Source organism: Pyrgilauda ruficollis, unplaced genomic scaffold (genome assembly GCF_017590135.1).
Source record: "Pyrgilauda ruficollis isolate IOZ18807 unplaced genomic scaffold, ASM1759013v1 scaffold11, whole genome shotgun sequence".
Lineage (NCBI taxonomy): Eukaryota > Metazoa > Chordata > Aves > Passeriformes > Passeridae > Pyrgilauda > Pyrgilauda ruficollis.
The window spans coordinates 6,621,321-6,648,566 of NW_024509210.1; the positions used below are offsets into that span (position 1 = coordinate 6,621,321).

The 27,246-nt window shown below is 39.2% G+C and overlaps 1 protein-coding gene and 1 long non-coding RNA gene across 2 annotated transcripts in view; both read right to left on the reverse strand.

Annotated features, from left to right (window-relative positions):
* NRG3 (neuregulin 3) overlaps window positions 1-27,246 on the reverse strand; it is a 386,078-nt gene that overhangs the window by 34,326 nt on the left and 324,506 nt on the right. The gene's annotated exons all lie outside the window — the stretch shown is intronic.
* LOC121357432 lies at window positions 20,712-21,213 on the reverse strand. Its single transcript, XR_005955729.1, has 3 exons — window positions 21,021-21,213; window positions 20,846-20,896; window positions 20,712-20,761 (listed from the first exon to the last, which is right to left on the reverse strand). It is a non-coding gene; the product is annotated as an uncharacterized LOC121357432 (long non-coding RNA).

Genomic DNA, 27,246 nt, shown 5'->3' on the forward strand with positions numbered 1-27,246 from the left:
GTGACAGAAAAACCACAAAAAATGATTGTTAATGACTTGAAACATATTTTGCTTTTCATACACCTAAACAGAAAAGTGATGCTCTGCCTGGAGGGCTCTGGAGGGTGAGGCCTCAGAGGGGAAGGACAAGGGCTTAGTCAGATGCAGAAAGATGTGACAAGGGACACTGTGTTCCCACTGAAGTACTTCAGTTTCTGAACAAGACTCTGCAGGCACAGGACTACGTATTTAGGCACTGCCTTCTTTTTGTTCCAAGCCTCACCTTCCCACAAACCAGCACTCAGGAATGGATGTGACAAAAGGAGAGAGACTCAGTGTCCTTCACAGAGAGCAGAGCGCCAGTCTGTGCTCCCCTTGAAGCCACCTCCACTCACAGCTCCCAGCTATGTGGAGGATTGAAGGACTGGATACCTTTGTGCACATTTCTTCTTCTGTTGATTTTTGCTGCCTACTCCATGAGCCAGTGGAACTTAGAGACAGAGATCTGGCTTGGCGTGCTCTGTCCCTCACCTCGTCACAAAACCTCCCCTTCACTCAGGTCCCCAGCACAGAAAGTGCACGTTTGCTCACCACGATGATTACAGCACTCAAGTCCAGGTGGACAAATGATCAGAAGGAAAACCAGACTGTGCTGGCAGAGAGAGAAAAGTAAATATGGTGACTGTAAGCAGCTACACTCTTCCTTTAACCCTCCAGTCTTTTTGTCAGCGTGAAGGATAACACCATTGTTCACAGTGAGCAATGGCAGGTGCTCAGAGGCTCCTAATGCAAGCAGCAGTGTTAAGGGTGCCAGAGTGAAGCCCCAGCCCCCAGAATGTCTAGCAGGGCCCTCCCAGCACTCACCCACGTGGAGGGATCTGCTCCATGAGCTTGGCAGTGGCTGCAGGCTGGCAGCAGCTGCCAGAGCTGAGCTGCTCAAACGCCAGCTTGTCTGGGTGTGTGACTGCTGGGACTGCTGTCTGCGAGCCTCACCACAGCCCCGTGCCTCGGAAGGACTGAAGGAGGGCATTTCAGTCTTCAGCAACTGACATATTGCATGACATCAATAATGCACCCTAACTGTGTTCCCAGTTAAAAGAACGTTCTTACAGTGCTTGAGAACACAAGAATTACTCATTCTTGTACTCCTCTTCCTGGCATCCCAACTGATACATATGAAACCCAATATATAGTCCAATCTCTCTGTATTAATATATTTTGGTAGATTTTAAACATGTGCAAATTGCAGCTCAAAGGACACAAACACATGTTTAAAGGCAAGCAGGTATATCTACAAGCTATATAGTAAACCTTGTACTATCCTTCAGGACAAGATAAACTTTGGCCACTCTCTCCTTTACTAAAAATACAAATTTTTTACTAATAGAATTTTAAATTTGAATTTTTTTTTTCAAGAGTGAAGTACAGTAATTATCAGAAAAAAATCCATAAACTTGCCACTTCAAAAGGATGCATGGTTATATGAAACCATACAGTGTAACAAAATTTCTTATAATCTATAGAATAATAAGAAATTAAACACAGCAATAGGAAAAGCATTTTCAGAATGACACACATAATGACTTTAAAGCTAAAAGTGACTTAAAAAAAATTAAAAAACCAAAAACCAGAAAACCCCCACAAAACAAAAAAAACCCCAACAAATTATCTCTGACCCTGAGGAGGTTAATGAGAAGATGAAGCCAGCAGTGCAGGGCAGAAGGAAAAAACAAGACAATAACTGAGAGAAGTTTCCCACTGGGTGTGAGGAAGAACCTCCATGAGGACAGCTGGGTGGTGGGCCAGGTGCCCAGTGAGCCCATGCCGTGTCCATTCCTGGAATCACAGAACATCCTGAGCTGCAAAGGAGCCACATGGATCATTGAGTCCATCTCTGGCCCTGCACAGAGCAGCCCCAAGGCTCACACCAAGTGCCTGAAAGCATTCTCCAAATGCTTCTTGAATTCAGCCAGCCTTGGAGCAGTGACCACTGCCCTGGGAAGCCTGTTCCAGCATCCAGTCACGCTCTGGGTGAAGAACCTTCTCCCAGTATCTAACATAAACCTGCCCTGACACAACTCCAGGCCACTCCCTTGGCTCCTGTCACTGTCACTACAGAGCAGAGATCAGTGCCTGCCCCTCCTCTTCCTCTCAGGAGGAAGCTGTGCCTGCAGTGAGGTCTGTCCTCAGTCTCCTCCTCTCCAGACTGAACTGACCAAGTGCCCTCAGCCTCTCCTCACACAGCTTCCTCTCAAGGCCCTTCCCCATCCTCATGGCCTCCTTTGGACACTCTCCAGCAATTTTTTGTCTCTTTCATACTGTGGTGCCCAAATCTGCACACATCACACACAGTGCAGAGCAGAGCAGGACAATCACTGGAGGTTTTTGGCACTCAACCAGTTGACTGTGGAGCTCCTGAATTATTTTCTGACTGCATGAAAGGGAGCAGCTTTACACAGTCACTCTATGGCAAGCTGAAGGACAGATGACACCAATGTCAAACCTTTTCAACAAAAGCCTGTCTGGTGGCACCAGTAATAAACATTTCTCCACAGACTGCCTGGGTGGGTCTTACAAGGCAGAAGCTGCCATACACAATAGTGATTCCAACAGCACAGGGCAGCTTCGGATGTGCTTTGTAACATTTCTAGTCATGATTTTTATCTAAAAAACTGCAAATGGAAATACCGTGCCAGAAGCAAGCACTACATCTGGTTCATCACAACGTTTTAGCACAAAGCTCACTGTGCCAAGCAGTAATGGCCAAGTGCTTTCTGACTCATGCTTTACACAACAGCCCTTTCTGCACCCCTCAGCCTCACATCTTTTAAAAATACTCACTTTACTTTCTGTGCCAGTCATGATGGACAGCTCATAGCTAGAGGTCCTGAGCCTTGAACAAACACTGCTGAAACACCACACCTCTGAGTACAGCTTAATGAAAAGAATAAGCAGACTTGAAGAGGCTAAAGAGAACAACTCAAACAAAAGCAGCTGAACAGCAATAACTTGGCCTAGTGGGGCTTGCCTGTGACCCAGTTTTCTCTGCTGCCTGGGCGAGACACATTTTGAAGAGCTGGGGCAGCACTGAGAGACCGCGGGCGGGCTGGCGGCGAGGCAGGAGGCAGCAGCTGCTGCACTGCCCTGAAGGCAACAGGGCAAAGAACACCGAAGAACAGACTGAGCAGAACGTGCTGCTGCCAGGCCCAAAGTGGACAGAGCGTGAGAGCTCATGGAGATGTCTTTATGGTTGCAACTGAAATTCCACACCAAAAGGCATCCCTGCTGGCCAACCCGATGCCTCTGGCTCTAAGGCGTTGCTCTCTCTCTCTTACACCTGAAGTTACTCATTTTAAAATGAGTTACCTTCATATTTTCCAACAGCTTTAGATAGTTATGTCATCAATTCAGGAAAAATCCAGTTTGCAAAATTATCAAGAAAGCATTTAGGCAAAATCTCTACACATCTTAACTGTCTTTGAGGTTTTCCTTTGCTCTCAGGTGTTGCAAAAGCCAAAGAAAACATATTGCAATTCCACGTTGCTCTTCATAAATCCTCTTTGACAGCTCCTATCTGTTTTGCCTCTCTGAGCAGGACCAGAGAGGAGATTCCTTCAGATGACCCCTTTCTATTCATCATCCTAGGGGTATACATCTTATATCAGCTCTAAGAAACAATCAGAAAACAACATGATTCTTCAAGTTGCCTATATATTGCTACCATCAATTTCATTTTTAACAATATTGTCAGAGCAGGCAGAGGTGATATGCAAAAGTGGTAGCTGTGAACTAAGATAAATGAACTTAATAATATGTTCCTAAATGAAAGATTTACAGATTCCTCAGGTGCTAGCAATAAATGAGACATGCAGTCTCAGCTTAGAGATCTTTTCCTCTAAACCAGTTTTGTTTATGTAAGTGAAATATATCAGAAATATGTATGTGTTTATACTATGTTAATAGTATGGAAACCCTGTTCAAGAACCTTCCAGACTGACATTCTTCAACTCTCAATTCTTCTCACTTGCAGCTTTTATTAAAACATACTGGGTATTTCCACCTTGTTCACACTCATTTTTGAATTGGAAACATTTAAGAAGCATTTTTTAATGGATTAGTCTGTGAAATCCACCTGTGAGGAGTCTTGCACAAAGTAAATCAAGAATTGCTAGAAATAGTGGGACTTATTCTGGTCTACTTTGCAATATGCAAGAAAATTTAAGAGTCATAACAGAGTAGAAACACAAAAACTGTCATTCAGCTGTGAGGTGTCCTCTTACTTTTTTTCTCAAATGGCTCTTATTGAACCAAAAATCAATTTCCAGGTACTCTTGACTGGCACAAGGAAGATCAAATGTTCCAATAATGCAGAATTACATCTTATAAAATACAGACAAGAGAATCAACTCCCACCTACGTGTTCCAATAGGCAAAGCCTTCATGGATCATGCCTATTGGGAAACAACAGATTTCAGCTCACCAAGACTATTTTCACAAATGCAACCGCACTATTTGCCTGAAGGAGATATTTTCCCAGGCAGAGGCTTGTTAATCCTCTAACCAGACATTTTGGAATAGAAATCTAAATCAGAAATGCTGACCAGGATGCTCTCTGAATACATGGTGTTTCTATGCCCGCCTGTTTCCTGCTCCATGTTTTATTGTTATCTCTCTCACAATGGAATTATGTACTAAATCATTCCTCCCCTAAACCTTTTTGTTTTTAACCTTTTGACAAAACCGGCATCATACTCCAGATATTCTGAAATCAGCCTAAAGTTGCACAACTTTATGAGCCAAACTATGTCCTGCAATGATTTCTGACTTGTATTAGTTGAATTTCCAGAGAGATCCGTCACTGACATCTCCATCACATGCTGTGGATTTCTCCAAATTCATCCAGTCATTAAGGCCATTTATGGGATGTTGACCTTCAGTTAGTGATTGTGTTAAAGTGTGTATTTTTGCTTCAGTGGATTCAAAACCATAAGGTAATACTTCAGGAAATAATTTAGGGGTAACTGTTGCAGTACATTTGTACCTTACCACAAGATTTATCACATTTTTTAATAAAGACCAATATGAACGCTTAGAAAAAGATAACCAAGACCTATTTATGGTAACCAGGGACAAATTGTTGAAAAGAACTCCAATTATTTTTAGTAGAATAATTTTATGAAACTGATAACAGTTTACTCCAAAAGGTCTGTGACCTGCATGGAGAGGAGTTAATGGCTGATTCTTCTCACTGAAGTCCTTCTCAAAGAAAAAAAAAAAAAAAAAAGCTTTAAATAGTTAAGAAAGATACAGGGATTTTTCAATAGAGTCCTTCACTTTTATTCAGTGGAAAAAAGCTAAACAAACTGCAGTGAAGGCTGTCATCATTTCCCTACCAGGCAGAGAATAGTCACAACACAGAAGCAGAAAAGGAACTCTGGAAATGCTTCTGAAGGAATCCCTGAAAAATTCATTTGCAAACCTTTACAACTAACATCCAACAGCACAAAGATATGTGAAACACTCTCCAGATGCAAGATCAAAATTTACCCTGGATCAAACCTTACCCTTTTACACTTTCTAGCTCGGGGTTGGGCTCAGTACCAGGTAACTCTTTCAGAGTGCCTGGGAAAGGAAATAGAGCAGTGAAATCACCCTGCCATCAGGGTGTTTTGAAAGCCTGTGTAAATCCTTCTGAATCCTATTGCTACCTCAACTATCTTGTTTAAGTTTGTGTGGTCTAGTGCTGCAATTGCGTACACGTGCTAGGATTTTCCCCAAAGCTCCCACAATGGTTAAAGAAAATTCAGATCTTGTTAATTAATCTTTAATATGAAATGGGTTGAAATTGACAGAACAAGTTTGTGGCTGGCTAGGTACAAGTGATATAAAGCCCTCTCCCATGAATAATGGAGCAGAAACATCTGAGATAAAGGAAGTCTCAAAGTTTAAATATTCTGTCTAGAGACATTTGGGTTTGCTGCCTTTTTTTTTTTTTTTTAAATTACACTTCCAAAGCCTAAGAATAAATATTTTCAGATTCCAATTAAGAGACACATATAAGTATTCCTTTACTTTAGGGAATTAGCTAGAGAGAGGGATGAAATGATTAAAGATAAGAAGGAAGGATTTGAAGAAATGGAGAAGACTTGATTGCTCAGAGCTTCCCACATACATGCTGGCCACTTCTTACAATGCTTACAAGACTTCTGCTTGCATGTTTGCAACTTCAGTAAACTTCAGTGCTGCTATCAAAGAAAAGATGCTGAATAACATGCACACAACATGGACAAACACCACTTTGTTTTAAGGACTGACTGGAGCTACCCAACATGGGCTAATCTCCAGGATTTTTGCAGTAGGCATCGTCAGGTTTTCATGCAGACACACACACACCTCCCTGTCAGTCAGTCTTTCTCAAGTGCTCCTGTTCCTGTGAGCAATTCCTCCTCTGGCAATATTCCATGACCAATATTTAGAGCAAGTGATGAAGGAAGTACCCAAGAAGAAAGCTCATCCCTAGTACAATCAAAACAAGCAGCGCATTTCCTGAGGAAAGTCAGTGGTCCAAAAAGCCACTGGGTTTTTCCAGGGAAAAAAAAAATATTTTACTACCTGGAAAGCCTCTCAGGTTTAGCAGAAACAAAATAAATGATGATGCCAAACAGGTCTTTAAAAAAAAAATGCAGCCCTTTCTTTTTCTAAATAAACTCCCAAACATGGATCAAGCAGCTGATGTACACATGAGTGCTCAAGGCATGCACTGGTCCAACGTGACACCCACTGCACCTCACTCTGCTTCTCTAACATTACTCCCGTTTCTCTCCTAAATTACAAATACCCTTGAAGGCAAGGCATCAACAAAACTAAGCTTTGTGGGTATCCAGGAGGATATGATCTGACTTTTTAATGCCTTCTAAGTTGTCTTATCAGAATATGTCCTATCTGCCTAGCTTACAAAGCAAAAAGACTACATGCTTTTATTATTCACTGCTGCTCTCCAGATGAAAATGCAGGCCTCTGGAATAATGCAATGATTTATTTTGAAGCACAATATGAACTTTATTTCAACCTTTCCAAATGAGAGCTTTGCCTAGTGTTAAAATTGCCAAAGTCTGACCAGATTTCTAATAACCATATCTGCTTTTTCATCTGTATGGAAAAACAGAATGCTTATATCTTATAACAACTAATTATAATTATTCCATTATAAAGATCTTTTACAAGAATCCTTCCTATTAGACCACAGAGATGCTGCTCTTAAGGAAACATTAAAAGCCCCTCATATTGTTGAAGCCATGTATATTTATCTTTCATTCAAACCTCTGGTTTCTGTGTATTAACCTATTGTCTTTTTAAAAAGGAATTAATGAACAACTGCAATAACTTCTGATATAGGGGTTAATTCTGAAGCTTATAGAAAATATAACATATTTAGCTTTGCATTTAATAATTCAATTAGATCATTTTGCTTGATTTGCAACAAAGCTGGATCATTTGGATATAAAAGTCATCCCAGGACACAAGGACCTTTTAGGACCTACGAAGTCAATATAGCCCAGAAACCATTTTGAGGTTAGAATTTGCTTTATTTCCTACCACTGATAACTTTCATTTATTATACAGGTTTATTCAGTACCAAAATATGGTCCCTAGCCTTGTTTATAGTATGATTCCAGTGAAAAACTACTGGCTGAAGAACTCTGTAATCTAGTAAGATCTCTTCAAAGACAAGAATCAAAACCATCTGCTCTCCAAAGGCAAAAACCTTTGTATGTTAATCAAATAGCCAAATGTCAGCAATAGCTCTGCTATTCAGCAGCTCATAGAAGCTGCAGTGAAAGAGGGGAAAAAAAGTCTAAATAAATCCAATCCAAACAAATTTTTCCTCCTCAGCCAAACTGTACCCTGTTAAACCTTCTCTACTGAAATATTTCAAGTCTATGGGAAACTATAAACATCACCATTAAAAGAATTTATATATATATATATTTACATATATGTAAAATAATTCCTAAGAATTTATCTCTGGACCACTGAATAGTCTTACATGCTCCAAAAAAAATTTCCTCTCCAGAGAAAAACACAGCATTGAAAGATTTTAGAAAATTATAGCCATGTAAAATAAAATACCATAAAAATTTTTTTTTAGCCTAAAGTGTAGAAATTCTCACCATGCAATGAAACACAGAGCTGCCTAAGTGAAGTGCCAGGTGAGAACTTTACACAAATGCTACACTGGGAACATTTGGCTTTTTGTTGCTATTTCTGTGATGTTAACACATTGATTACAACTTTTTTCACTAATGAGCAGCAATTATCACTAATAAGCAAGTGAAATTATTTGGGAAATGCAGATAATCAATTTACCAGGTTTACCTGCAATGCATGGTAAACCACTTGGATTGTATCAAATAGCTTTTCTCTCTGTTAATTGAAAAAAAGTGAGCCCCCAATTCCTACCTCTATATTAACTGAAAAGAGGGTAAAACCTTAGTGCATATATTTTACCAAAAATTTCTCTTTACATATATATAGAGATACTTGCTGTCTCATATCCTAATTATTTTGAACTTAACAGTTCCTGTACTTAGGTAAGATATGCATCCCTTTCCTGGTTTTTTTTTTTTTTGAATGCAAATCCCTTTTCCAAATTGGATACTAATTTGTATAACCTTTTCAATATTTTTTGAAGAGCAGGTTGATTATCTCAGATTGTGTCAAAATATTTGACTGAAGGAAGGAGTGAACTGACTTCAGTTGTACCAACAGAAGTAAAAGTCACTCTGTCTCAAAGTCTGCCCCTGCAACAGATTTTGTAGCTGCCAAGTCCAGGACTTGGTTTACTCCCCATGCAGGTGAAGACATTAATGGCATGAGTAATTCCTCAGTGGAGAATCCCAGGGATAGATGCCACAAGACCAGTGACTGCCATCATCCTGCTGCTACTCCCCCTGAACAGAGTTAGGAGGAACTCAGCTGACGAGCAGACCAAATTCAGCCGTGACTTGGGGAGCACTGCTTTATACTGAGGAGCTCAGTTAAGACATTACCCAGTGAGCTTCAATTAAGACATCATTCTGGTGGCATGAGCAGTGACATCTGATTAGCCCACTCCTGATATTTTAAACACAAATCACTGATATTTTTTTTATTTTTTTTTTCTAACAGCTAACTGGGTGTAAGAGAATGCAACAGAGGAAGCGAGGATTAGAGGTTATAAATAGAAAACACACACACACACACACAAAAGGTAATTATGTTCTCTGAAATTTTACTCAACTGCTGCTAATGGTAGGAGCAATCTGGACACAGTGAGTGTCCAGATCACAGCCAGGGTGAACTGTTCTCTGTTAACTCCACTGAATGGCAGATTTTAGTACCTCTGATGTGGGGAAATGGCTCAAGCCACTAACAAGTGAAAGATGTGCACGCTCTGGTTTATGGAACCTTTTAGTAAGCCTTGGCAAGTGCTATCTATACTAATCCTACCAATAATGCATTTGATAAAGATCACAATATTTAAAGCTCTGTGGAAGGCATGGTGACAATAGTTAAAAGTCAGAACTGATATTTATGTAGATTATTGTACCACAGTGGAACACTACATCTTCAGTAAAAAACTGTAAAGCAAACAAGCCTACCACTCCTCCCAAAAAATTAAGATGTAAAACTTCAGTCAAAGCTCCAGAACTTTTCACTGCTAAGAAAAAACAAACAAGCAAAAAACTGGTGAAAGTATTTAGCTTTGACAGTTAAGATGAGATTTTTCAAGAAGCCTAATGAATGCTCCAGCTGCATTTTGGATTAAATTAAGTGGCTAATTTATGTTGTGCTTCTTTGTTAGCTGCCAGTGACGGGCAAGCCCAGCAGCACGGATGCAGAACAGCAGTAATGGACTTTGCATGACATGATTATTCACCAGTAAATGAGGCTGGGGACAGCCCAATACTGCTGTCACTTAAAGCTGTATTAAAGTGCCTGACATGGGCAAGTTGAACTAAACACTGAGATGGCAGCTCCCAGAGTGATCACTGGGAGTGTGTGGTTAGGAATGGCATGTTTCAAACCAAAGGAGCTCTATTCAGCAGCAGAAACTCCAAAATCAGCCAAAAGACTTTTTACAAAATTACCTATTAACTCCCTTTCAAATAATTATATCTTCTCAGATGCTCCTGGGGTTTATTTCTTCCTTCACAAAGCAAACTGTTCTCCTTACTCTTTGCAAGGCTTAACAAAAGATTAAGTACAAATGTCAAAGTCAGTCAGTGTTTTCTCAGACACCTTGTTGCCAGTAATGCCTAAGATTTCCATGCTGAATAAAAAGAATAAATGATAGGAAATAAAATAAGAAAGTGATCTGCAGGCACTGTGCTTGTTCCCAGTTGATCAGATTCTTACTCAAAAACAACAAACCTGAGAGGAAAATATTGCACTCCTGCCGCTACTGGATCCGTCTGGATCTTTTATTTTAGTTTGAGGTCAAGACAGATATATACCTCTGTATTTGCAGTGTCGAACCCACACTGTCTGAACAACACTAACACTTTGCACTATAAACTCTCAGGAGCATTGAACACGTATTGTGCTTAATGTCCTGGACTCTCACTCAGGCTCCCACATGCTACAAAAAGCAAATGAACAGCTAAAAGGATCTAAAACATTTGAGGAAAAGCAGCGATACATTAGTCTTTCCACCTAAAGCTCAGTGGGTATTTGCTGGGATGTACTTCACACAGATAGTGTTTCAAGTTCAGAGAAAGCTGACTAGCAGATAAAAGGTCCTGATAACCTTCAAAGCTCTGTATTGCTGTTGAAAAATGCTCACTTCCCACACAAGCCTCCAATGGATTAGCAGCTTTGTGGTGTGCGAGCCCTCCCCACGGCCTTTCATTATATTCCATAGTCACTTAAGCTTTTTCCTAATAAAAAGACAATGCCGAGGGTGAGATTATGAAATACCCCGAAGTTAAGTTGATAACAGTTTAATTAAATGTTGCTCCCTAAAAACATTTCTGGTATGGTTCTGGCAATAAAAAGGAAAAGTGAATGTTGCAATTGCTTCCTTTGCTTTTCCCAGGACACTGCCTTTCAGAGCATGCTGCAGAAGGTCTGGTTACACAACATGGTTGCTAAATTCAGTTTTACACTGAGCACAAGGAATTCATTTTAACTTTTTTTGGGTTTGGAGAAGACTCTGTATGATCAGATTTTGTCTCCTGCTTTTTAATTAAAATAACAGGGACAGGTCCTCAAAGGGAGTAAGTGAGCATAGCTGTTGAAGTGAGTATTTTCTAAGCCTTCCCTCAAAGTCAACAGCAAAACCTTCCTATTAAATCCACACTGTGTTTTCTGTGGAGATGCACATCTCTGTACAGAGGAAGTTCATGGCATGTATAAGCAGGATTTATTCACTTAATCAAGACAACAAATGCACATTTATCTTCTGTACTTATTCTTTTGGCTGTTGCTTCATTCCTTCATGCTGGAAGTAATGGCTCCAAGTGCCACAGCCTTGCTTTCACCCTACAAGTCACCTGTGATGGATAAGCAGATAAATGGTTTCCTTGTATCTTCTGTGATAACTTCTTCTACAGTGCTATATTTTTTTATATACTATATTTTTTCCATATGTACACCAACTCTGATTCAACTTCAGCTTGGAAATTTTACTTTGATAAGGGCTTGGGGTCAGTACCTCATCATCTGCTGTTGTTGAAGCAGGCAATGTGTGACACGTAGCAAAACACAGAAAACATCAGCTATTTTCTGTGGAAGACAGGGAGAGGAATGATTAATTTTGCATTGCCCCTTAAAACTGGACTGCTCTTATGGCTGTGAATTATATGACACAATAATTGTGTCTGTTAAAACTCCAAACATCCTTCTAGTAGACTTTCAGCACAACTATCCCTTACAACACCACAAAATGAGGATACACTTAGATTGTGTTAAATGAGTAGCACATGAGGGTATACAGGAGTTTTACCAGGGCAAACTGGATTAACCAAACCAATTTTAAAAAAGGCATAATATCACAGAAATTAAATAAAGAAAAAAGAAGAATTCATTTCCAAACCAGACATGTCAATAAAAATAGGGACAAGGAACACTTGATCACATGAGAAGCCAAATTAATTAAATCCCAATGTGACACTTTGCCATGGTACATTTACTAGGCACTGTACAAAGCCACGAACTCTGACTCAGACATCCCATAACGCGCACAGAACAGCCAGAAAAAAACATTTCTCACTTCTGCAAAAGCAGCAGCTTGCAGCAGTAGTTCATGGCAGCATAGATCTCACCACACTGGAACAACCTTCACTCCTCTCCTGATCCACAAGGCACATTTTACTGATGTTTCTCCCCAGACCAACACTCATTTTCTGACTCAGCTGCAGCACTTACTGATTTGCCTCCTCAGCAAAACTCCTGGTTTCACTTTTGCCCTGTGAGCCATCATTCCCAGACTCGGCTTTTAGGTTAACAACAGGAAACAGCAACAGGATCAACTCCTTTTCCTCTACAGCAACAGGATCACAGTGTTCCATAGGATCACTGCTGCCTTTTCCAGCTGATTACGCTGCCTCCTAATCAACAACTGAAGGGGTTTGTTTTCTTGAAGAGGCACCGGACTTTCCCGTTTTTAACTTCACCTTTCCTGCCTACATCAGCTTCTGTCTTAAATGATCTGGCATAAAAACATGGGCCAACAGGAGGGCTGACAGCATTTTACAACCCTGATCCGTGGCGCTCCATGCTGAGCAAACAGCACTGGGAAGCAATCCAGCAGACAAGAGTGTTTTTCAGACACTACTTGTCTCCTCCCTAAAAAGCTGCAATTTAGCAGTAGGTGCAGAAAGGCACAGCAGCAAAGAGAAGGGCTCAGACACTTCATACACTGTGTTTTGGACAATAGAACATTATTTCTTCATTGTATTCATAACAAACGCTCTTGAAAACACCGAGTGAAACACTAACAGCTAAACATAAATGGTGTTTGATTATTTTATAAAGGTACCCCTGTGGTTTTGGACACAGCTTCAGTTGTTTATTTACCGCTACATCAGACAGACTAGGCAGAACAGACACTGATGTGTGTGGCAAGCTCAGCTCCTGAGCACAGCACTTGTGCCTCTTCAGGCAGGTGGAGGAATACGGGCACTGCTGCCAAAGCAGTTCTCACACACAGACTTTGTTTTCTCTGGTAATGAGCTGTTTGACTGCTCCATCGCAGGAGCTGAGGTCTTCTAATTCAGTGACATTAAACTAATGAACTGCATAACTCCTTACCTGTGTGATACTTTGGATTTTTAGAGCAGTAACAAACATATTAACCAAGAATTATTAAATTTACAGTAAGAAACCATTTTTCTCTGTAATATTTCCTAGTAGTAGACAACCTGAAGCAGTTTCTTTCTGCCTTCTGGTCCAAAAAGGAAAAAAAAACCCAAGAAGCAGAGCACCCACAACATGATGGTTCACATTAACAGCATTCTTAAGGACAGTAACATTAATTTCATACATTGCTATAAATGTGCCTGGACAAAACAGCATGGATCATTACACAACACATGATTAGATCAGTAAGTCAGACTGGAACAAAGTAGGAGTTGTGTGTTTGTGCATAACACAAATGGAAAAAAAAGTTACTTTGGTTAAATGCATGTGTACATGCTTTAGTGAAAATATAAAACTAGAAAAGATTACAGAAATAAAGGAGGAAACTATACACTGGATAGCCAGTTTAGGTATTCACACAGACAAAAGGAATTTGGGAGATCAGTAATCTTCCATTTACAACTCTTCAGTTGTATTTTTGTTCATGAAACTTTGAATTTTAGAACTGATCCCTCTGACATTTTCTGTCATGAATGAAGATTTATTTTATCTTATACAGTAATGCATTTATATATTTAACCACTTAACAATTTTTCATAAGATATGGAGGCATTTGTTGGCATTTATCTTTCAATCCCCCATAGTGTAAAACATCTTTGACAGATGCAATGATAAAAAATATCTGAATGCCAGATTACATGAAGAAATCACAATTATTTCTTGGGAATTTTTATTAGAACTGTAAGTTAGCATCTATTGCGGCACCTGGGATACAAAAATATGGTTTTCATATATTTTTTAATCACTTATATTCATTTCAGATACAATTCTGTCAGCTTGTAAATGAAAATTATTATGTCATCTGAAATTACTTTTGTTCACTAACTATACAAACAGTTTCAGATCAGTTTACAACCACAAATTTTATCGCACTGCACAAGAGAAATCTCACATTAATATCCAGGAGCGCAGCAGAATAAAATTCTTCAAATAGATCTCTTCCCGGTTAAGAAAGCAAACTTATGGTCAGAATTCTCTGTTTCTTGCCATCACCCTTCCAGTGAATTCATGCCCTCCTGCATGTCCTCACCCGTGCTCCAGCACCAGCTCACCTTTCCATGAAATCAGGTGGGGTCACGGCTCTGCAGGGCAACTCCGGCCTCTGACAGATCCCTCTGGGCTGGTCCCAACTAAACAGGCCAGGTATGATCAAAGATGGCAGAGTTATTTTACCAAATATTTCTAACAAATTGCAGGAAAAAGATTAAAGAAATACCAGAAGCACTGGACCTAACAAACACTGTTGCTGTTAAAAGCACAAAAGGTTACCTCTGGTTTCCAAAATGGAAAGATCTTCTGTGATTTTTTTTTTTCTGTTTGGCTAAATAAAAATCTCACACAGTTGCATTCAGGCTTCTTAGTGAATAAAAGAACTTAATGAATAAGCATTTTCTGAAGAAAATGAAAAACAAAGTTAATGAAAATTATGATGTCATTTTACATTCAAGTCAGATGATGGAAAGAAGTATCAATATTTGCATTTCCTCTCTTACTACAAAGATAAGAGAGGAAAGTAAAAATGGTATCTACAGAGGCATTTTAATTATTTTAAAGTGATTAAAAGTTTCACAGAGTTCACGTATTTGGAATATATAATGCAGCTAAAGCAATTTCAATATAGACAATGTCAGAAAGGAAAACAGCATAAGAGCAATCAAAACCCCCTTTTCACAGATTTTCAAAACTGAGGGTGGGAGTCAATCCTGACTGTTAATTCAATTTTCATGTTCATTCTCCTCCTTCAGGTTATTGCTAAAGTACATGTTAATAAAAGCACTCAGGGAACCAAGTGTGTTTAAGTTGTTTAGTTAAAGCCAGGCCTTATTTTGATGGCATTCTCTGAAGTCTGTAACTCCTTTACTAAGGCTCTTTGAAGAGGAGGCTTCACTATGGGAGCTGTACCAAACAAGATTGTTAAACTGCTTTGCACGTCTTTGTGGCCATTAGAAATCTCAATACTTCCAGTTGTTCCTTTACGTTTTTGCCTAAATACAGAGTTTAATGTGAAACCAGGTACTAGGTGAGAAATTCTTGATATCACAAACATACAGTAAATAAGAAAAGGTGTCTAGAATAGAATAAACTCCTGGCCTTTCAGCTGTGATGATCTAAGCCAAAAGAATGGACTGCAGCCCATTACTTTCAGAACTTGCTTTTGCATAAAGCTGATAAAATATTGTACTGTAGGCTGGAATAATTACAAAGCTGCAGGGGGAAGTTTAGTTTAGAGTTATATCACATACTTTTTCTAGCAGTGAAATGACATAAATGAATAAGGACTAGTATAGCTTTGACAGGACAAGAAAAATAGGACAATCAAAACTAAGACTAAATTCTTTTTTACCTACCAGAGCACAGCATTGTAAATAAGCAGAGAGTTGAGTATCAATAAGCAATTATTTGTCTGAATCACAAAATATCAAGTAGCAGAAAACACATTATTCCAGAGATTTTCCAGAAAAATAACAAATTGAACCATTTTATCTAGCTATAAGGAAAATCTTTTACCACTAGAACAGCCAAGCACTGGAACAGGTTGCCTGGGGAAGTCGTGCAGTCCTAGGTTTTTAAGATTAATCTCGATAAAGTCCTGAGCAGCCTGGTGGCACCTGAGTTGACCCTGCTTTGAGCCTCAGGTTAGAGACCTTCAGGTTCCACCCCTGAATCATGCAGGGGTTCTGGGACATCCCTTTTACAAATACTTTTAAAGTAAGAAGGTAACTCATAGGCACACCAACTACTGCTCTAGAGGACAGAAATTACAGACAACAGGGAACATAAATAAAAAAAGTACATGTGGGAGCATATAATGGCATGAAGCAAAATAAAACTTTAAAAAATTGAATTAGCACCTCCTTAAAGGTAAAAAGGCAGTAACTTTTCAGTAATACTCACAGATAAAAGACTGGAGGAAAGAATTAGAGAAAGAAGATTTGTATGCTAGTAAATAATCTATTGTAGACCAAGAACTACTTCAAATATATTGCACAGAGAGGCCAGTGCACGAAGACAGAGACAGCAACGAGGGAAGGGATACTCTAAATGATTCTAACAAGTCTCCTTGCATTGCAGGGGTTGCACAATTAACTAAAAGACAGTTGGGAGACAAACATGAGGTTGACAAAAAAAACTCTGAATAAACTGAAAGCTCTCATTTATTACTGAATTATAAAAGAGGTTCTAGGCTTTATAATAAAAGAAATAAGGAGCTCTGAATAATAGATGCAGGTCTTCATATATGGCCTTATGAATAATTAGGAAAATTTAACATTACAGACTTTTTATAAGGGAAAAAAGATAACATTGACACCAGAAGTAACAGTGATACGAAAATAAGCAGGGAGTGAGAGATGGCTGCAGAGCTGTGACAAATGATGGAAGAGGAAAGGAAAACAGCCAGAGGAAGTAAAGAGCTAAAAAGCTGTTCTTAAGAACAGTGACACGAATAATGACAGGGAGAGACAGACTCCTTTGAACAGCAGAAGACTTTGCAAGCAGGTTCATCAGCACAGCTGTGCTACCAACATGAGCATCCACATTTTTTATAACACTGAGAGCAAAAAAAAAGAAGGATAAGATGAAGGTATCAAAGTGACTGATCAAAGATGACAAAATTGTAAATTAAATGATTGATTGTACACATCTTGGCACCATAAAATGAGGAGTATATAATGGGAGAAAAAGTCATCGGGGTATTATGGGAAGATAATTCCCTGGCAAGTGAATCATATACTGCTAGTTTCATGAATTTTTATTAGCATGCTCTATTAAGAGAAAAAAACTCTACAAATTTAAATTGAAGAAAGATTTAGGTAAATGGAGCATATTTGGGGGATTGGGGAGGCAGAGAATGGACTTTTAAAAAAGCGAATAGTTTTCCCACCATGTTCAACACAGTTCCAAATAGGAACAGACTGTGTCCCATTTTTGCTAAACTAGCATCACCAGAACCAGGAACACAGGCTGGACATCCAGGAAGGTGTCTGGAGCACATTTCAATTCTGAATTCACAAGGCATTTGCCACAGTCAGAGTTATACCTGCAGACTTGTAGGCGATTCTGAATTTTCTTTGCACAAGGACTGTTGGACTTTCACTGAGCATGGCTGAGCAGACTGAATGGGATGTTTACCAAACTGATTCATGGCCTACATAATGCTAAGTCCCATCCACAAAAGTGTTGAGGCAATGAAACCATCAAAACAGCTGACACATGGATACTAACACACCTTTAAAGGTATAGAAAAAATTACAAAGCACTTGAAAAAAACAAGGCAATGTCATTACATTACTCACCCTTTGAGGAAACAACTCTTGACATAAAGTTGGATAAAGCAGCATCACTACCAAGGCATACATTTGAATTGTCTTTCAGCTGTCCTCTAGCCACATCAATTTCATCAGAGTCAAGTAAGAACCTTTGACCCAATACTGACAAGTCAGATATTGGCCATCCAGTGTAGTTCTCACAAATCACCACTTGCATTCAATAAAAAATAAGTAACAGAATTTCCATATTTTCTCTGTGGTTTAATTGAATATTTTTCACAGTTTTTTTAGAACAAAAACTTGACTAGAATATGTGCTTAAAAGCAATTTTTTGAAAAAAACACACAAATACCTATTTCAAAGAAACAGCATAATTTAAGACAATTACATCTACTTTTTCTCTCCAGTTCGCCTTTAAGTAACTTTATGGAATAAATTTAAAGGGACTTGATTTGTTCTACAGGATTTCTATAGGATTCACTCACCTTCTCCCACCAATGGTCAGCCATCTTATTTCAAGACAGGATTCACTACTAATTGAAAGAATGAGATGCTCTGGTACCACCTTACCTTGAAAAGAGACTCCATCAGGCAAGAGAAATTTTTAAAACATGCTAGATCGAGTCACTAGAAAAAATTGACTGAAATAATAAATTCACTTGTCTTTGTAATTTTCTCTTCATCATTCATCAAACAAACACCCAACCAAAGCCACTTTCTTGGTTTTGACTTAAGCACATTACCTAAAGTACAGAAGCATAAAAAACCTTCAGGTAGCAAAATTCAGCAGAAGTCACAGTCTCACACTCTCACTGAGGTAGGTTGTTAATATGAGTTTAATAAAGTCTTATATTTTTATGATACACTTCCTAACAAAGCAACTATGTGCACTATTTACAACTCAACAATTTTCAAGGTCTACCCTGTCAGCCCACTTTAATGTACAAAATCTCCAGCCCAGCTGGCTTTATATTCAGTGCAGAATATGAAGACATCCAGACTTTTCTCATCAGCAGCAAATCGTCCTTATCTTAAAAACAAATTCAAATTATTTGAATGGGAGTAATGAGCACAGTGTAGAATAAACACAGAAAATGATGTATCTGGTATTTTCATTAATACCCCATGCATGCACATATTATAGTGATAAATACGTATTTTTGTGTTTCTAAAGCTGATTAACTGTATTTAACACTGCTGTATTCATTTTCTGAGCATTCATATTTTATGAGCTGGTAAAGTTAGTGTATATTGTGATTTCCATTTTTCAAATGCTGCATTACTTCTGGGTACAGGAGAGGGCATTATGATAATAAATGAGTAAAACTTCAGTGTGTGCACGCTGTACTCTCCATTAAAGCTAAATAGAGCAGTTTGTGATACTAATGAGTTGTAGTCACTGCTGCAAACAGCAACACACTTAAACAGAGTAAGTTCATTGATCAGCAGATTTACGAAACTAACACAAAAAGAAAGTGCCCAGGAGTACATTAAAAAAAGAGAAAACAATCAGGAAGGTACAAAAGATAACAGGTAGGGAGAAAAAGAATGGAAGTTCAAGAGAGGAACAAAGATACTACTAGTTTTGCACAATTGCACCAAATTACTTGTACATACTCAATTTTGTAACTACTGCTGAGAGGTTTATCCAATTTTTTAGATTTAGGTAATTTGGAGCCAATCAGGAAAAGGACAGGCTCACTTCATATGTCAGTCTAGTCACACACTGGATCCTGATTTCAGGTTCTGTACATTATATTAGAAATAACATACATGATACCAAAATATCCACTGACTTCCATGTGTTTTAGTCAGAAATCAAGAACAACACAAAAGTAACTCTTATTAAGTCCAACTATAATTCTCAAAATATGCACTCAACTAACACTCTGAAAACACCCAAAGCCTTTGTAGGCATCAGTTTTAAATACTCTTGGCTTGCACTGAGATACTCAAGTCTTTACAGCACTGAAGAACTTTAGCTCATGGCACAGAGGACTGGCAAGAGCTGTTAGAGCACGAGGGAGGCCAGGCTTAGGCAGGCAGCCACCAGCACTGCCCTAAGGAAAAGCATCAGCTGCCTTCACTCCGTGCTCCTTGCATTACTTAAAACCTTGAACTCTGGGTGACTACGGTCATTATTTCAATGAGGAAACAACTTACACACCTAGCAATTAACAGCAAGCTCTGGGAAGCTACTAATAGAAGTAGTAATGCTCTCAATGGCAAATAAACTGCTTTTTCTCTTTTATCTCCTCTATAAACTGCTTGCTCTAATTAATTTTGTTTGGCTCTTCCCTGTTACTTTGTATGTCACTATTGAACAGTGAAGACCCTAAATTGTTTTAGTTAGCTCTGCTGAGAACGAATATACTGTCCCATTTTGTGCTCCTCCATTACCAGGTTATTTTTGTATTTCCACTTTTCATGTTCTATTTGAATGTGAAACGCAAAATTACCAAAAGACGTAAAAAATAACCATAGAGCAAAACTATATTACAATAGAGTTTACTTGGTAAAGTAGGCATGGAGTAGTACATAATTAACTTAGCACAAAAATAAAGAGATCATACTAATTCATATGATAATTACAGGATGACTGATGCAATAGATATAAATGCAGTGAGTAAATTACATGAACATGATCCAAAAGGATCTGGATCTATAGTACATGAAAATACCTCATGGTGATTTATTTAACCATTCAGTGAAGAAAAGCCACCAGTGGTAAACAAAAAATTGTCATCTGAATCTAACAGTTTACAAGCAACTCTAAGATTATTTCCACGGTTGTTAAGAACTAAGCATACAAGAACACCACCTGCACACTCATACACAGGATCTGTTTTTTCCTCTTCCTTTTGCGCTGCTCATGCTTGTGTCCCAGATAATGTTGGCTGTTAAGTCTGAAGCAATACCAACAGATACCCTAGGCCACTGGACAGAGTGTTTTCCAGCAGAATCATGCTTGAAATGAAAATAACCCGATGCTGATTGGAACAGGAAATGATCATGAGACAATTTTCAATTACAATAAAAATATCTTTATTAGAAACTGTCAGCCAGAGTAGGACTATCTCTGCGCTTCTCCACGTGCCAATATCCTACAGCTCCTGCAAAAGAAGAGAAAAGGCAGTGCATGAAACAATAACTTAGTGCTCTACGCAGCACACTGCCAATTTTTCCACACTGCTTACCCTTCTCCTCTGCTTCCAGCAATTACTGGCAGGACACCGTCTCTACTCATTCTAGGCAGGACACAGAAGGACAGAAAAAGATTTAGTTCACTGTCAAAACCATTGATTTTTCTATACAACTGTAGTACACATTACAAGAGCACCACTGCCATGGAACACCTATTGAGGTACTTACGTTCTGCTTCCCAAATCCTTGCATCATTTACTGAATGAGACTTCACATCTAGGCAGCAGCTCCGAGCAGCAAAAGGGCAAAGCAGCACTGATTCACTGTGGCTGCACAAACACGGTGCAGATCAGGTGTTTGGAGCCTCTCCTCCTGTGTCAAGATAACCTCAACACACAGTGAGCAACCCTACAAATAATAACAAATCCCCCTCACCCCAAACAACAGATCCCAAGTTCTCACGGACACATCCAGATGGTACGCACTGCTGTGAAGCCTCCTCCCAGTCCTCTCTCAACTGGAAATAGGAAGTGTCACTGGCAGATCTTGTGGCAGCTGTCTGTAGCACCACCTTTGACACGTGGATCTCACCTTTGCCCTGCTAGGCTTGTTTCAGCAATGTACAAGTTACTGTCTACATATTTTTGCATCTGGTTAAACTGCAACTGAGCCCAAACAAAGGCCAAATCTCAGCACTGCAAGTCATGTAATTGCATTAGCATACCGTTGTGTCACTTTTAACAATTCCTCAGGCGCAGCACAGCATTTACCTAAATACCATATTCAAAATGCAGGTTATGAGACTGACTGGGTATAAGGTCACATTTAAATACACAGCTGTCTGCTCAGTGTTGAAGCCATCTAATTACCTGTATTTCATGATAAAAAGTGTTTAACTCTGAGGCACACCAGCTGTGCAGGAACCTAGGGAACATGCCCAATCCCACCCAGAATGTGCACATAGTATGTGTATGTAGAGACAGGACGCAGCAAAGCCCCTCTGTGAGCAGATGAGATGCTGCATCCTCAGCTGAAATCCAGCCTGGGAGCCCATGCCCTTCCCCCTGAGGTGCCAAGGATTTTGAAACTGGCACGATGAAGAGTCTCGTACCTGGCACTAGGAGGTACATGGAAACTTACCCGGAGGCTTGTACACAACATCCATTTCTGAGGCTTCACAAATTCTTTTCTAACCCACAGGTAACACTTGGACCTTATTAGTGGCCCCCTGTCAGCACACAGTGGAACTCAGTCCACATTCACCGTGGCAGTGACAGAGTAACAGTTCTTATGCATCATTAAGGATGATGCACAGCCCCTTTTACAGCCTGATACAGACCTCACCTAACGCAACTTTCTCCTCCTCCTAACCCAGACCCCAGCAAAACAGAGAAACCCAGAACAGCTCTGGCTTTCTCAAATTGTCAGTACACCTTCTTATCAGCTTTTGGTTTTTAAATTTCTGTAAGTTCCATCACAAATGATCAGGAGGTTCAATTAGAGAGAACAACAGAAACCAAATACAAGATATGGTCACCAGAGTAAGTTATATACATTAAAATTATTTTATCCACTTAGTTCATGGAATTACTATTTTGATAAAGCATCACAATAAGGCAATTAATGACACACATAAGTTAACTACACAGTAAACCTTTTAAAAATAATGCAAGTTAATCCAACCCAGTTCACTGCCAATACAGAAAGTGCAGATAAACTGGAAAAATGACATATAAAGAAAAGTAAAGATGGTAGCACCAAACCAAGATAGGTCACAAAACATTTAGGTAAAAATCTTTCCCTCTCAACTAAACTAGAACCATATGCCCTAAACTGAGGCAAGATGTGAGGCAGCCTGCAACTACTGCACCAGATGCACAGTGACTTTCATTTAGGAGCTATGTTCTCCTAAACAGGTACAACCACTGGCAGAGCTTCCTGCAGCCCCTGAGGAGCCTCTGCTCCATGCCTTGCTCTTACAGCACTCAGGCATCAGCTGTTCCTGTAGAACTCTCTTCTGCTGCTCATGTCTCTTTCCTCTGGAGATGATAAATGACTCCTCTTCCCAGCTAAGTGAATTCCATGGAAAGTGCTGAGGGTCTAAATCCATTTCATGCCTCAGGATGCTATTGTTATTTTGCAGCATACTTAAAAAGGACAGGTATTCCATAAGGCAAACTGAAAGATGAGGTCCCAAGAGCAAAGCCTTTACTGAGTTTTAAAAGAAACAGAAGGAGGTAATGAAAATTTGAGGCACGGTGAAGAACAAAGGGATTCAAGGAGTGATGATGACGGTAGAAAACATTGCAAGTATCAATGCCTACCAGAATAGCCCTTCTTAGCTTTTCAGAAATTTACCAACAGAGTACAGATGGAAGCATTTAAATGCTTATTGATTAATAACAATACAATTATTAGAAAGATATGGTCCCATAGTTCTGGGGGATGATTGTGATCAGTATCTCTAATAAGATTTTGTGCAAACGAGCATAAAAACAGTCAGTGTGCCATATTATCAGCAAAAGATCTACCTGCTTTATACTATTAAAAAAGAATACGGGGGAAACTGAACTTAATTTCTTTATGTTTTAAACATATAACCTTTAGAACACATACAGTTTTGGTCATGTAATTCAATGAATGTTCGTTCATCCTCTCTTCCAGCAAGGACTGGAGCATTACAGGGCTTTATAACAGATAAGAACTTCAAAATGGTAGCTAAGGCAAGGGCCATCCATGCACACACTGGTTATTTATCATTTTCTGGTTGCTACTGCAAAACATTGAGTTTCAGAGGAAAGAATCCAGGTTCCCAGGTTTTGAGCTGTGCAAGGACTAATGAACTTTGCATTTTTATTTCTGGCATACTGGAAAAATGCGAAGTTGTTGCACTATTTGTTATCCTGCCCATCAGCAAAACCAACTTTTGCAGTTTGTAAGAATCAAAATGCATCAGTCACAGTGTGTGACACAAGGTCACTGGGTCAATCTGGTTAACTGGATCAGGTATTCCCAGAGTCTTACATCACCCTTAGCACAATGAGGAGGCAGCAAGAATAGGCATAGTGAAAATACAGCATGCACCATCTTCTCCAGTGTTAACAGCTACTCAGACCACAGAACACATTTCACACTGTAGTCATTGCAAGGAGATTTATAAAGTTTAATAGGATCCCATTCCTGAGTTACTTTATTACTCTGCTCAATTAAATGCTATTTAATGATTCAGCACTTACAAGATATTATATACCATTCATACTCCATTGACTTCAGTGAAGCTCCTGATTTTTCCAGAAAAGATGAGTAGTTCTGAGGAAAAATACTAACTGTCTAAGTCTTAAGAATAAACAAATTAAAAGTAGTGACTAAATACAATAACGCTGCATTGGTTTTCTGTAATTCACACATAGGGAGACTGAGATTATCACACCAAAACTGTTTACACCACTGATACCAGTTTAACTGGTAAGGAGCACAAGGATAAAGACAACTTCATGTTATGTCTGTATTTCCATCAACTGCAGTGGCTGCTGCACTTTATTGGAGCATTTTATTTCCAGCTGTACCCACCATAAATTACTGTTAGAGCACAAAAGATCATCATTCTGGATCATCAGAGTAGGTGGTGTAAGCAAGTTGTGGAAACAGTTGTGTTTGTTCCTGTGTTGTAGCAGGTTATTCCAATACTCACCTTTGTGCTTCATGCACCTTAACTCCACTCATCCTCAGTGTAAGAAATGAGTTGAAAAGGCAGCTCCTTGTCTCAGGCACTGGCTCGCAGCTCAGAACGTCCACAGATGACTCTCAGGTAATGATTTCACCCTACAGCTCCACAACAGCTTTCAGCTGCTACCTGCTGCTCCAAAGTGACCACGTTTGCTGTCACAGATATTTTCCCCCATCAACAAAATTTTCACCAGAAAGGTCAACCATTCCGCCCTGAAGTGCAGTTAACCACTTGGGTCAAAAAATTATTATAAGCTGTAGATACTTGTACCCCCATGCTCTCTAACACTAATGATACATCACTTAGTTTTTTCATTGTATAAAACCTGCTTCTTTGATTTTTTTTTTTAACAATCTCTCTTGCTCACATACACATTACCAACCACCAGCCTGTTTCCCATTGACACAGAATTGTTAATGCTGCTCAAATGTTTCCAGTTTGTAGGAACATGATGACAACTTGTCCTTACTTTTGCGTTGGAAATGTGAATAAAGTTGCATGTATCCTCACTGGTGAGACACAGGGCACCAAACAGACCAGGTGAGCTGCAAGGTGCTCTCCTCACCCCGCTCTGCTCCCATACGAGGAGGGGAGAGGACACAGCCAAGTCTGCACCCTCTGACAAGGAAGAAATAGTTTCTGTGGTACTGAAAGATATCCCCTTGAGAGCTGAGGAATCTAAATTAAGAAAGCCTTAAAAAAAAACCTTAAAAAAACTTACTGCAACTGAGAATCTGAAGCAGAGAGAGATTAAAAGACCTTGCCCAAAGCCTGTCCAGGAGATTGCATCAGAGATGGATATTGAATCAAGTGACAATCAGACACAAGGCTTTTTTTTTTTTTTATATGTACTAGAAAATATAAACCATTTTTTTATCACCAGAAGTTTCATAAAGCTGGACCGCTGATGACAATACTTCAATCCACAACTTTAAGGTCATAATGTCCCTTGACCACATACTTGGCTTTCATTTAATTCAGGAGGTACTGCACATGAATACATCAGAACCACATGTTAATTGCTACATTTGCAACATTTTAAAACAGATTTGCCATATCAATATGCCTGCCTTTGTCTCTGCTACCCATACAAAGAAACAGACAGTGTAAATCAATATCAGCAGAAATATTAAAGTAACAGGTATTCAAGTTTTGGAATGCACAATACTGAATATTCTACAGAACACAAACCTGACAAGACCCAGACAGGAAATGGGGTGTGAGACCATGAGCAAGGTTAACACAAAATTCAGTGTGGTACATAAACTGAATGCATAATTCTTGTTCCCAAAGTACTGTTTGTGAGAGGAGGGTCCAGCAGGAAGGAGAATTCAACAGGTAATGGAAAAGCAACAGACACTGCCTCTACTGAGCACTGGTATGGGCTGCCACAGGAGCTCGTGGGGGAAAACAGCACCAACTGGGTCACAACAGCATACACAAACAGCATTCATGGACCACAGCTCCCTAACAGGACAGTAAAAGGACTGGCTATGTATATACACTTCACTTCATGGGCCACAGCTCCCTAACAGGACAGTAAAAGGACTGGCTATGTATATACACTTCACTGACCCTAGAGAGTCAAGCAAAAAAAAAAAAAAAAAATTAAAAAAAAAAAGACAATGCCTACACTTATCTACCTTCCTTGGCAAACGTACACTAAAGTAGGAGTGTAGTTTCAGTGCACATTTCATCTGTCCCCTGGGACACCTCTACAGACAGATGCTCCCACTGACATGAAGTTTCAACTTTGTCTACCATGGAAGGAATTCAGCTGGCCCTGGCAATCCAAGGTACATGGTGTAACGGTTTTCAAACAAAATTTCTGGAAGATGATGGTGAAAATGGAATTTCTAAGGCAACTGAGCCCACAAATACAATGACAAAAAGAGTGTTCTCTGGATTACATACAAACAAAGCAAGTTCAGCACTGTCTCTACATTGTTGTTTTTCTAGTTAGAAAACACTCTTTGCACTAATTGTCATTATTTTCTACAGTCCAGAACTAAAGTTATCATAGAAGCTTTACAGGAGAGTCCCTAATTTGATGAGCATACTGTCACCTGAACTCTCTGTGCACAGGCTGTAGATTTCTACTGTGCTACATGTACAGCAATGATTCCATGCATGCTTTCATTTCCTAAGTAAATCTTCATGAAGACTAGAGGAGGATTTAAGAAGCACAAGCATTTCAATTTTGCATATGATTCCAGAACTTGCTTTTTTCTAGCCCAGAGAAAACAACTTCAAGCCTCATTTTAGGCTGCTGTCATAATATTTTCAGGCTTGAGACAGAAGATTTCATTAATTTTTATGCCATTAGGATCTGCTCCAATATTAAACAAAAAAAAAAAAATCTGAGAGCTACTCATATGAGAGGATGATTTTGAGCCAAGATTTCAGGGACTGGTTTATTCATGCCTTAAAGAGATGTCTTAAAAAAAAAAAAAAAAAAAAAGGAAACGGAAAGTCTCAAAACAAAATTAAAATAATTCAGCTTTGCCTCTCGGGTTACACTTTCCTGTTTCTTACAGAAAGGTTCACTCAAGGCATTCCATGTATTTATACTCCTTATCCTCTTTCACATATATGCTTGTCCTTCAACTTATGCCTCAAGACTGCTGCTCACAATTTAAGTTAAGCAGGAAAAGCAGAATATATTCAGAGCCTTTCAAGTAACCATTCCCCAGCTGTGCTTGTCCACTAAGGCTTTGAAGACACTTG